General features: G+C 47.3%; 1 protein-coding gene across 1 annotated transcript in view; it reads left to right on the forward strand.

Moving 5' to 3' along the window:
- The first annotated feature begins 4,860 nt into the window (after positions 1–4,860).
- Positions 4,861–10,377, forward strand: part of LOC146691396 (exosomal polycystin-1-interacting protein-like) — a 16,765-nt gene continuing 11,248 nt past the window's right edge. Inside the window, exon 1 of the mRNA XM_085434809.1 lies at positions 4,861–5,445. The gene's annotated coding sequence lies outside the window, so the exon portion shown is untranslated. The remainder of the gene's footprint in view (positions 5,446–10,377) is intronic.

Here is a 10,377-nt window from a genome sequence, read left to right on the forward strand (position 1 = left end):
GGTATAATATGTCACATAGGACCCTTCAGAAAGACATGCAGCAAGTTTGAAGCAGAAATAGTATTTCATTAACAAGATATAGGCCACAATCACTTTTTGGCAGACTGAAAATGAGATATTATCGGTATTAATGTTATTTTAAAAGTTTTTCAGCAGTTCTTGGAGAGTGTTTGAGATATAATATGTCACATAGGACCCTTCTGAATGACATCCACCAAGTTTGAAGCAGAAACATTGCTTCAGTGACAAGATATAGGCCACAATCACTTTTTGGCAGGCTGAAAATGGCATATTATCAATGTTAATGTTCCTTTACAGGTTATCCAGCAGTTCTAAGGGACTGTTTGAGATGTAATATTTGACATATGACCCTTCAAATTCAAATTCAAATTCAAATTTTATTTGTCACACACACACAACCATACACAGTATGACATGGGGGTGAAATGCTTGTAGCTGTACAATGCCCGACCATTAAATGACAGAAGAAAGTTTTACAATATTTACAATTTACAGTTTACTACAGAAATTTACAAATTAACTTAGGAATTTACAGTAAAGAATGTGCAAATAGCAGAAGAGATTATAAAGATAAGGATTATAAATTATAGGAATTATAGGATTATAGGAAATGTGTGGTGGTGCGTGTGGTGACGTGTGTGAGAGTCCAGTCTTATAGTGACGTGTTTGGGAGAGTCCAGTCCTACACCTGGTTCAGGCCCCGAATAGCCTGGGGGAAGAAGCTCCTCCTCATTTCCTCTGTTTTGGCCTTAAGGGAGCGGAAGCGCTTCCCAGACCTCAACAGTGAGAAGAGTCCATTGTTGGGATGGGAGAGGTCCATCATAATCTTCCTAGCTTTGGACTTGCACCGCTTGGTGTAGATGGGCAGCAGGTCAGGGAGCTCTGATTGAATGATGCGTTCGGCTGAGCGCACCACCCTTTGCAGATCTCGTCTGTCCTGCTTGGTGCTGTTCCCAAACCAGGTGCAGATGTTTGCCGTCAGGACGCTCTCGATGGTGCAGGAGTAGAAGTTCTTGAGCACCTTCAGTGGCAGATGGAAGTCTCTAAGTCTTCTGAGGAAGAAGAGACGCTGACGGGCTTTCTTAACCAGGGTGTTGATGTGGCAGGACCATGACAGGTCCTGAGTGATGTGGACACCCAGGTATCGGAAACTGTCCACTCTCTCCACTGGCGTGCCACTGATGATGAGGGGTTTGTAATTCCTCGCTTGCTTTGTAGTGAAGTCCACGATCAGCTCCTTAGTCTTGCTGATGTTTAGGAGGAGGTTATTCTCCTGGCACCAGGTCTCCAGGTTCCTAATCTCCTCCAGGTAGGCCGTCTCGATGTTGTCGGAGATCAGGCCCACAACAGCAGTGTCGTCAGCAAACTTGACAATGGAGGTGGTGTCGGATGTGGCTACACAGTCATAAGTGTACAGTGAGTACAGCAGGGGGCTTAAAACACAGCCCTGAGGCACTCCAGTGCTGAGTGAGATGGAGGGGGAGACTTGTTTTCCCACCCTCACTGATTGGGGTCTGTCTGTGAGGAAGTTGAGGATCCACTGACACAGTGATGAGCTGAGTCCTAGATCCGTCAACTTGGTGAAAAGCTTAGAGGGAATTATTGTGTTGAATGCTGAACTGTAGTCCACGAACAGCATCCTAACATAATTCCCTCTGCCAGTGTCCAGGTGACTCAGGGATGTGTGGAGCAGGTGAGATATGGCATCGTCTGTGGAACGATTAGTCCGGTAAGCAAACTGAAGTGAGTCGATGGTGGGAGGAAGTGAAGAAGTGATGTGATCTCTCATCAGTCTTTCAAAACACTTCATCACAATTGAAGTCAGTGCTACTGGACGGTAGTCATTGTGGCAAGCGGGCTGTTGTTTCTTTGGAACAGGGACAATAATGGACCGTTTGAAGCACGTGGGAACCACAGCTTGGGCCAGGGAGAGGTTGAAGATCTCCGTGAACACCGGTGCTAGTTGATCAGCGCAGGCTCTAAGGACCCGGCCAGGGATTGCATCTGGTCCTGCTGCCTTCCTGGTGTTCACCCTCCTGAAGGTGTTCCTCACGGCATGCTCTGTGATGACGAATGCATTTTCTTCACTGGTGCACTCCGAGCGCGCGCAGCCGTTTGTTGTTTTAATTGCTGCGGCGTCGAAGCGAGCATAAAACGTGTTCAGCTCATCAGCCAGTGAAGCATCGGCATTCATCATTGAAGAAGCTGGTCGTTTATAGTCCGTTATAGTCCGCAGTCCTTTCCACAGGCTCCTAGAGTCGCACTGTCGTAGCTGTGACTCTAGTTTTTCCCCGTAGCTCCGCTTTGCCTTTCGGACCGCGCTGCGCACGTTGTAGGACGCAGCCTTGTATAGGTCCATATTACCGGAGACGAGCCCTTCATTGTAGGCAGCGGTGCGTGATCTCAGAGCGTCGCGGATGTTTTTATCCACCCACGGCTTCTGGTTGGGAAACGTTCGGATGATAGTTCTTTCTGCTGTGTCGTCCGCTAGTTTCCCGATAAATCCCACAACCGCATCCGTAAACATGTTGATGTCATCAGAGCTGCGCCGAAACATGTCCCAGTCTGCGTCATCCAGTGCGTCCTGCAGCACAGCCACCGATTGGTCCGTCCAGTGAGCGACCTCCCTCCTGATTGGTGGTTGCTGCTTTAGCCTTTGTTTGTAAGCAGGCATGAGGAAGATGGCGGAATGGTCCGATTTTCCAAATGCCGGCAGGGGTTGAGCCTTGTAACAGTTCTTGAACGGGGTGTAGCAGTAGTCTAATGTCCTCGTGCCCCGGGTGGGGCAGTTGATGTGCTGGTGAAGGTTGTGAAATGTCCGTTTGAGATTCACTCTGTTAAAATCTCCCATAACAATGAGTGCGGCATCTTGGTGAAGTGTTTGTTGATGTGTGAGAGCCTCATGTAGCTCACATAAACAGTGCAGGCAACGACCGCAGTGAATTCCCGAGGGAGATAGAAAGGGCGACACTTAACGATCAAAAGCTCCAGATTGGGCGAGCAAGAGCGTGTGAGTGGGGAGATGTTTGTGCTGTCGCACCATCTGTTGTTCACCATCAAACACACTCCACCACCTCTTTTCTTCCCCGACTCCTTTGTCCTGTCCATGCGGTAAACCGAAAAGAACCCCGTCGGCTGCACGGCGTGGTCTGGTATCGCTGGGTTCAGCCAAGTCTCGGTGAAGCAGAGGAGGTTGCAGTCCCGAATGTCTCTCTGGAACTTGATTCTGGCTCTGAGGTCATCAAGCTTGTTCTCGATGGATTGAATATTGGCTAGCAGGATACTGGGCATGGGTGCGCGGTGTGCGCGAGCCCGTAGCCTGTTCCTGATGCCGGCTCTTTTACCTCGAGGTCGTCGCTTAGGGTCGCGTCCTTTGTTCTCTCTCAGGATCTCCTTTGGCCAGGTTGGGTCCGGAGTTAAACATGGTGAAATGTTCGTGTATTGCAGACCAATAGAAACCAAAGTGTCTCTACTGTAGCGGATTCGTGTGTTTTGCATGATGCCCATGCAAGATTATCGCAGATATAGCAAAAAGTGACGAAAAACTGCAAAAAGTGGAGAAGTTAGGGCAGAGCATCCAGCACGGCAGCCGACCTCACCGGCGCCATTTTAAGAATGACATGCAGCAAGTTTGAAGCAGAAATAGTATTTCATTAACAAGATATAGGCCACAATCACTTTTTGGCAGGCTGAAAATGGCATATTATCAATGTTAATGTTCCTTTACAGGTTATCCAGCAGTTCTAAGGGACTGTTTGAGATGTAATATTTGACATATGACCCTTCTGAATGACATCCGCCTTTGCCTAATAACAAAGGCATAAATGTGTTTGTTTGCCCCCCCGCCCGTTATATCAGTTGCATGGAAGTAGCTGGCAACGCAAGTAATCCGGGCGCTGCAGCTTTAAGCAGCTGCGCGCGCTCCCGCAGACAGCAATCAGTTTCTGGCACAACACCGGCACACTTTTGCACCGGAGGTTTTCGGGAAGCTTTTATTTTGGTATTTCCGTTGATCCGTACAATACATTTGCATATTAGCCTAAACATTTAGATTTAACGTTTAACATTTAGATTTAAATATAATATTTAGATTTTACATTTAAAATTCTGTTTTAATTATGAGAAGTTACAAATATTTTACTAAATGTTGTAAAAAAGGACTTGTTTTGAGCTAAATGTGGAAAAATGTTGCCGTTAATTTCAGCATGTTTCACTTTACAAACGGCGCCCCATAGTTGAGGTGCTGCTGGAGTGGGTGCAGTATGACTCCCTTCAAACCCTCTGAGGTCCCGGGTATAATCGGCTGTTTTTGACTACTTCTGATTTTGCATTTCACCTTTAAAAGCGGTTTCCTCGCCTTGTTTAGTGTCATTCTTTGAGCACAACGTCACAGGTCTGAATTTACTGTTATTTTTTCATTTTAACTGTATTAAGAAAATTGAAAACAAAACAACATTTTAACAGCACAAATTTTGCAAATAGCAAAGTTACAACTCCTTACCTAAAAATGGAGGCAATACATATTTTTTTCTTTATCATAATTCTGGTTTAGGGGCGTAAGGGTTAGTTAGTCTACACATGCTGACATGGAGACTCAGTGTGGCAGCATTTTGTTGCTGTGGCATCTTTAATCGGTCGTGTGAGTTTGAGTGGTAAAGCTGGACTCAACATATATGAGACCAGAAGCAAGAATTGCTAAACTCATAACATATGTTTCAAAACTAAACGATATAAAGCTGCTAAAACACATAAAAACGATGACTTCATGTCCAGAAACAAATCTGGCACTTGTGTGTAATACCAGTTTATTCCACAAGATGGTGCAGCGAGTCAACGAGCCTCTCATTCTTACTGTCAGCGACACGTCTGGAGGAGAATTTTAAAAAGAAGCTGGTGGAAGTTAAACTTAGTATTGTTGCACCTTCAGATGCTCAGCTGATATCTGAGTCTTTTCATGTCCTGCAGCCTGAAGGAGCACACAGCGAGGCTTCTGCTGAATGCTTCTGCCCTGTTTCCCCTGTAATGGCCTGAGGAGCCACGAGATGGCTGCATTCTTAAATGTTTGATGGAGAAGACGCAGGAGGCGGGTCCACAGGGGGAGGAGAGTGAGGCTGAGGAGGAGGCGCAGATGCAGAAGCGGGCAGAGAACATGGACAGGGAGCTGGCCACGCTCTTCCATCTGATGAGGAAAGTTTCCACACAGTGTGCAGAGAGTAGGCCTCCCTCACCTCCTTCCTCCTCTCAGCCCCGGCTCTGCCTCCATCCCGGCCTCCTCTCCCTCCCCCCCTGCTCGCAGGCAGAGGGATGAGTGTTTCCTGCCAGCCTGCAGACAGACGTGGACGCTGCTGCTGCTCTCACCGCCGCAGGAAGCAGGACGATCAGCCCAGAGCTCCGTGCCACCTGAACCCGCTGTGAGCCGCACATGTGAGTGCACACACACACACACACACACACACACACACACACACACACACACGTCTGTGAATGAGTGTGTGTGATTGGAGCTGCGATGGTGGTTCCAGAGGATCGGTCAGGTCAGTAATGAGAAGCAGACGCTGCTGAGATCACAGAGAAACCAGCAGAAAGCTGAGTCATCATCCGTCTGTCCTGATGGCCGCTCACAGCTAAACCCACAGACTCACCGCATGTTCTGACCTCGTCGGGTCATCGCGTCCAGGAGCTTCAGCATCAAAGTAAACCCTGAGCTCACTGGCTTCATTTGAACTCTGAATTCATTTCTTCCATCTTTTAACAATCAGGAGCTCCTGCAGCAGCCAGAGGGCTGATCCTCTGACGGTAACGTGTTGTGAAGCCAGCGCAGTTTCACGCTCCGCGCTTGAGTCTGTGGACAGCCCACATTTTACTGACTTTTTACGTGTGCGCTGTTAGAGCCTGGCCAGGAGAGCGGCTCAGAGAGATTCACTGCTGTGAATGTCCAGCCTCTATATGTGCTCATTTTAAAGCTTCAGCACACTTTGAAGAGGATCTGAGACCTTCAGGTTCCACAGACACAGAGAAACACTTCTTCACACAGATGCAGCAGATATCTTCATATTCCAAGGAAGTCTCTCACAAGTGGATACAAGAACTCTTAATGATAAAAATCTATTAGTCATTTAAAGTAACTTGAAGATGGAAAGATTGTAGAGGTTTCTTTGAGGTAAAGTCCATATATGCACTCTTCTTAAATAATCTCACTGTCAGATCGGATGTTTGACCCTGTGAGAGGTCGTCTGGATGGATAGATGGATGGTGCCCAGGTATAAGAGTCTGGACTTTAGTTTCACAGCCTGCCGTCTACTTAAAAATAAAGACCACAGTCTCAATGTGGGGAAAAGTATGGGGCAGGGGGCGTCTGCAGCAGCACAGATTTAAACCTCCAGTGAACGGCTGATGGAGGTCAGTGACGCGTAAACACGCTCCACACACAGGAAGCTCTTCATCAGCACTGAAACACCACTTGTAACCACGAAGAAGGGAGACGCTGAGAGCCTCACAGCTTCAGTCATTTCTCTTTACTCAGCTGGTCTTAGAGATGGAAGTGCAGATTAACCCGATACGCCTCAGGCTGCTCGACAATTTCCCCCAAATTTCCCCTCAAACATCTGCTTATATTGGTATGAGAGAAAAATCATTCTGCTGCTGGATGTAAGCTTTCTGGGTCTACGTCTGGATCTCTGAGCCTTTCTAAACACATGCAGCCCCAACGCTTCCAAACTAGAGATGCACCGCTCGTGCATTCAGACTTTTCTCTAGCAATGACCTGCTGACGCCGATATTCTTTCCAAGAACTTTATTTTCATAATGAAAGAAATGCTTAAACTTTATGATTTCCCCCAAACTCCAGTCAGTTCCAGGATCTGCTCTCAACAGCTGACTGCTTTCATCCTTTCATTGCTCATACCGAGGCTCTGGACAGCTGTAGCCTTGTTTCCTTTGTTATCTAATCTAAAATATCCCTGTTCGGTTGGGTGACAGAGTGTCAGTGTCTCATTAGGTTTGTTGTTACAAACATTGTGGTTTAATTAGGTCCCACTGACAGGAGAGTGACGAGGCTAAAGACATGTTAGCATGTGCACCGCTCTGCATGTTACACTTGCATGAAACGGACGACTCGCACTCGGACATATGGGAGGCTGACCAACCGAGAACACTGGAAACCAGCAGATTATTATTCATGGATGATTACCCGGGCTTTTCTTTGGCCTCTCCTCGTTCGCCTCCCCGCACATTGAGATTACAGATTCTGATTTTTGGAGTTTTTTGATTTGAATATTTTAGCCCGTACTTGTTTTTAGTGTTTTTTCGTCTAATTGTCTGATGTCTTCTTTAGTGTGGGTTTTTCACACCTGAGCTGGTTACTCAGGTCGGACGAGATCTCCGCTCAGTTCCAAGCAATCGCCAAAGCGCTTCATTTGTGGTGTGTGGCGTACACAGAGGGTACCTGTGTTTACCTTTGTCGCTCCTGCCTCAAACACACCTGGCCAATAAGCAGACTGGACGTTCCCACCTGGTTCATAGTGACGCGTTGCGTTTCACTCTGTGTGAGCAGACACCAAAGCTCCGACTGATTCAGACCACAGCAGGCAAAAAGCCTGATCATTAGCTTCCTGCGTTCCTTTGAAGGCTGATCATCTTTTATTGTTCTCCTGATTCTCTTCATCCTCGCCTACATCGATCGACCTTGTAAACTTTACTTGGACCTTGATAATAACAATGAATGACTTTCTCTTCTTATGCTTCGGGATTTGTTACCATAACATATGTAATCATCACAGCACAGCCTCCATAACTGTGATGGTAGGAAGATAGAATAAAAGTGCTGGGCTCATATAATCGATGTTTACAGCAGGTAAACTGTGTTTTAAGGTGTTCAATCATCATCAAAGCCAAAACGTGGCTCTCGCTGTCAGACATGTCTGGGCTTGTCTTGTTGTGCTGTGGGGAACACAGTTTTTTAACCAAATTTAAGTGTCTGATGGATGATGGTGTGGCTGTGAGCTGTTTTAAAGACGGTTACCATGAAGACGCCACAATAAAGGCCTGAGCTTGGTGGTTAAAAGAGCACATGATGCAGCCCACTGGGTCACAAGAACACGGTGAACCGCTCGGGAATAAACCAATAAATCATGTTAGATAATCGGTTTTACGTTCAGTGTTCAGAGCTGTGAGTCTTTCAGCTCTGCCTGTGAAGCTGCAGCTGCTCAGAGGGAGATGGAGGAAGAAACGAGCTGTAGCTGGAAGAAGGAGAAAGGAAGGGCGGATTAGGGTGGGTGCCTGTGGCGGAGCATGATGTCAGAGGAATGTGCTGAGCCTCTCCTTTAACGAGCAGCGGCCACCTCGCACTCATACGCTTCAACCCCGTCCAGCTCGTTTCGCTGTCGCTTTTCTGTCCTCGGGTCAGCCGCCGCTCGCCTATTGTGGTCCGAGCAGCCCGTTTGTATTTGTCGCACACATGTGACAGATATTTACTGAACAAAGATGCTTTAAAAGAGCACAAATATGACACGCAATCACATGAGAGGAAGAAGAGTGTCGTGTCAGAGTGTGGAATGTGTTTTCAGTGGTCGATTTCCAGCATCCGGCCCTGCAGCTGCAGCTCGTTGCAGGATTACAGATGGAGATGGAGGAAAGGGAGTGGAGAGAGCGAGGGAACACACACAGAAAGTGACTGGTATCATGAGCGGGAGGGCCAGATGCTGGGAACAGCTGGAAAGACTATGACTAATATTAGCAGTGAGGTAAGACGGTGGAGGATGGAGGGGACGGAGGGCAGCTGCTACTGTAAACCAGCCACGCTGAAGTCACGTTTATTTATAGCCACACAGTCATCTCACCAGAATCTTTCATGGTCGACGGCTCGATTTACTCTACAGACTGTATATAAAAGATGGAGGTGGCCACCGTGACCTCCTAGAATCCAAAGTTTGACAAATCAACACCTGCCACCTTGTTACCTGCTAATTAACATCCAAATTAAACACTTGAGTTTAATTAGTGCATTCAACTGGAAAAAAGAGCAGACGCCAGCCAACGCTGCAGTTCCTCTAACGTCCAGCAGAGGCTCCAGCAGGGAGGCAGTCCCCCAGACTCCCATGTTAGAAGATCCAACTTTACAGCAGAAACAAACATGAGCCTGAGGCCTTAAATCAGAGGCGTGGCCTCTGCCAGGTGGATGGTGACACAGCTGGCTGTAGCTGCTAGCTGTCTGCTAGCTTCACATGAACCTGACCTCTGAACCGTGTTCGTGCTGTTGGATCATTTTTAATGGCATCATGTGACCAATAATATGGCTGCTGTGAGGTCACTGTACCAACTGCCCAGGAAGCCTGAGTGATTATGAAGCGTTGTGAACAGGTGTGTGTGTGTGTGTGTGTGTGTGTGCGCGTGTGTGTGTGTGTGCGCGTGTGTGTGTGTGTGTGTGTGCGCGTGTGTGTGTGTGTGTGTGTGTGTGCGCGCGCGCTATGTTCCTATAACTCCTAACTAAGCTAGCTAGCTGATATCTTAGCACTGCACCCTCTGTTCAGCTCCAAATAAAAGATGGTGCTGACCGTGAAGTGTCTAAACTAGTGTGTGATGTCATGGCGAGACTATCCAGCCTTTATAAACGAGTAAAAGGTTGACTTTACTTCACACACACGCGCGCACACTTGTTTACACTGCACTGAAATCCATAAAAGGCTGGCAGGTTAACAGTTTGTGTTCTGAAAAAAGATCTTCTCAGAAACAAAGTCCGGGAACATTTCTATAAATAGCGTCCCCTGTGGCTGCTAAAGCGGTGTGTAGAGCTGAGAAGTGTTTGCCGAATCCGTGAGTGCAGAAGCACCTCGAGCAGAGCTGGGTCGGCCTCGTAAAGCCGCTGATCGCTTTATATCCCAACAGTCTGCAGTCGGCTTCAGACGAGGGAGCAAAACACGATAAAACCGAGCGCGATCCCAGAGTGAGACGGATCCCACTGAGCATTTAAATACAGCCCGAGTGAAGCATTTAAACTGCGTCAGCACTTGGAGCACAAGCTCAGCACAGGCGTGTTCTCAACTACAAACTGACCTGGGATCAGTGCAGCTTCAGACACACAACACAGAAAACACCACAACACAAATATGTGAAAACCTCTGAAAGGTCTGCCTCACTGATGCTTTCAAAGCCAACATCATGTTTGTTGTTGACATTTATGACATCTCCTTAATCTCTGGTTTTCCAAAGCTCCCAAAGAAACAGTGCTGAGTAAAACGACAATCTGAAACACAACAAAACCGACGAAAACAGAGCGAAGAACAGGAGAGATTTATTAGAAACATGAGCAGGTTAGCAGAGCAGCACAATATCACCTTAAAATCGTGCCTCAAGAGTTGA

This window comes from Copadichromis virginalis, linkage group LG16 (genome assembly GCF_057382275.1).
Source record: "Copadichromis virginalis isolate Kocher_CV1m ecotype Utaka linkage group LG16, C_Virginalis_male_GT1.1, whole genome shotgun sequence".
NCBI lineage: Eukaryota > Metazoa > Chordata > Actinopteri > Cichliformes > Cichlidae > Copadichromis > Copadichromis virginalis.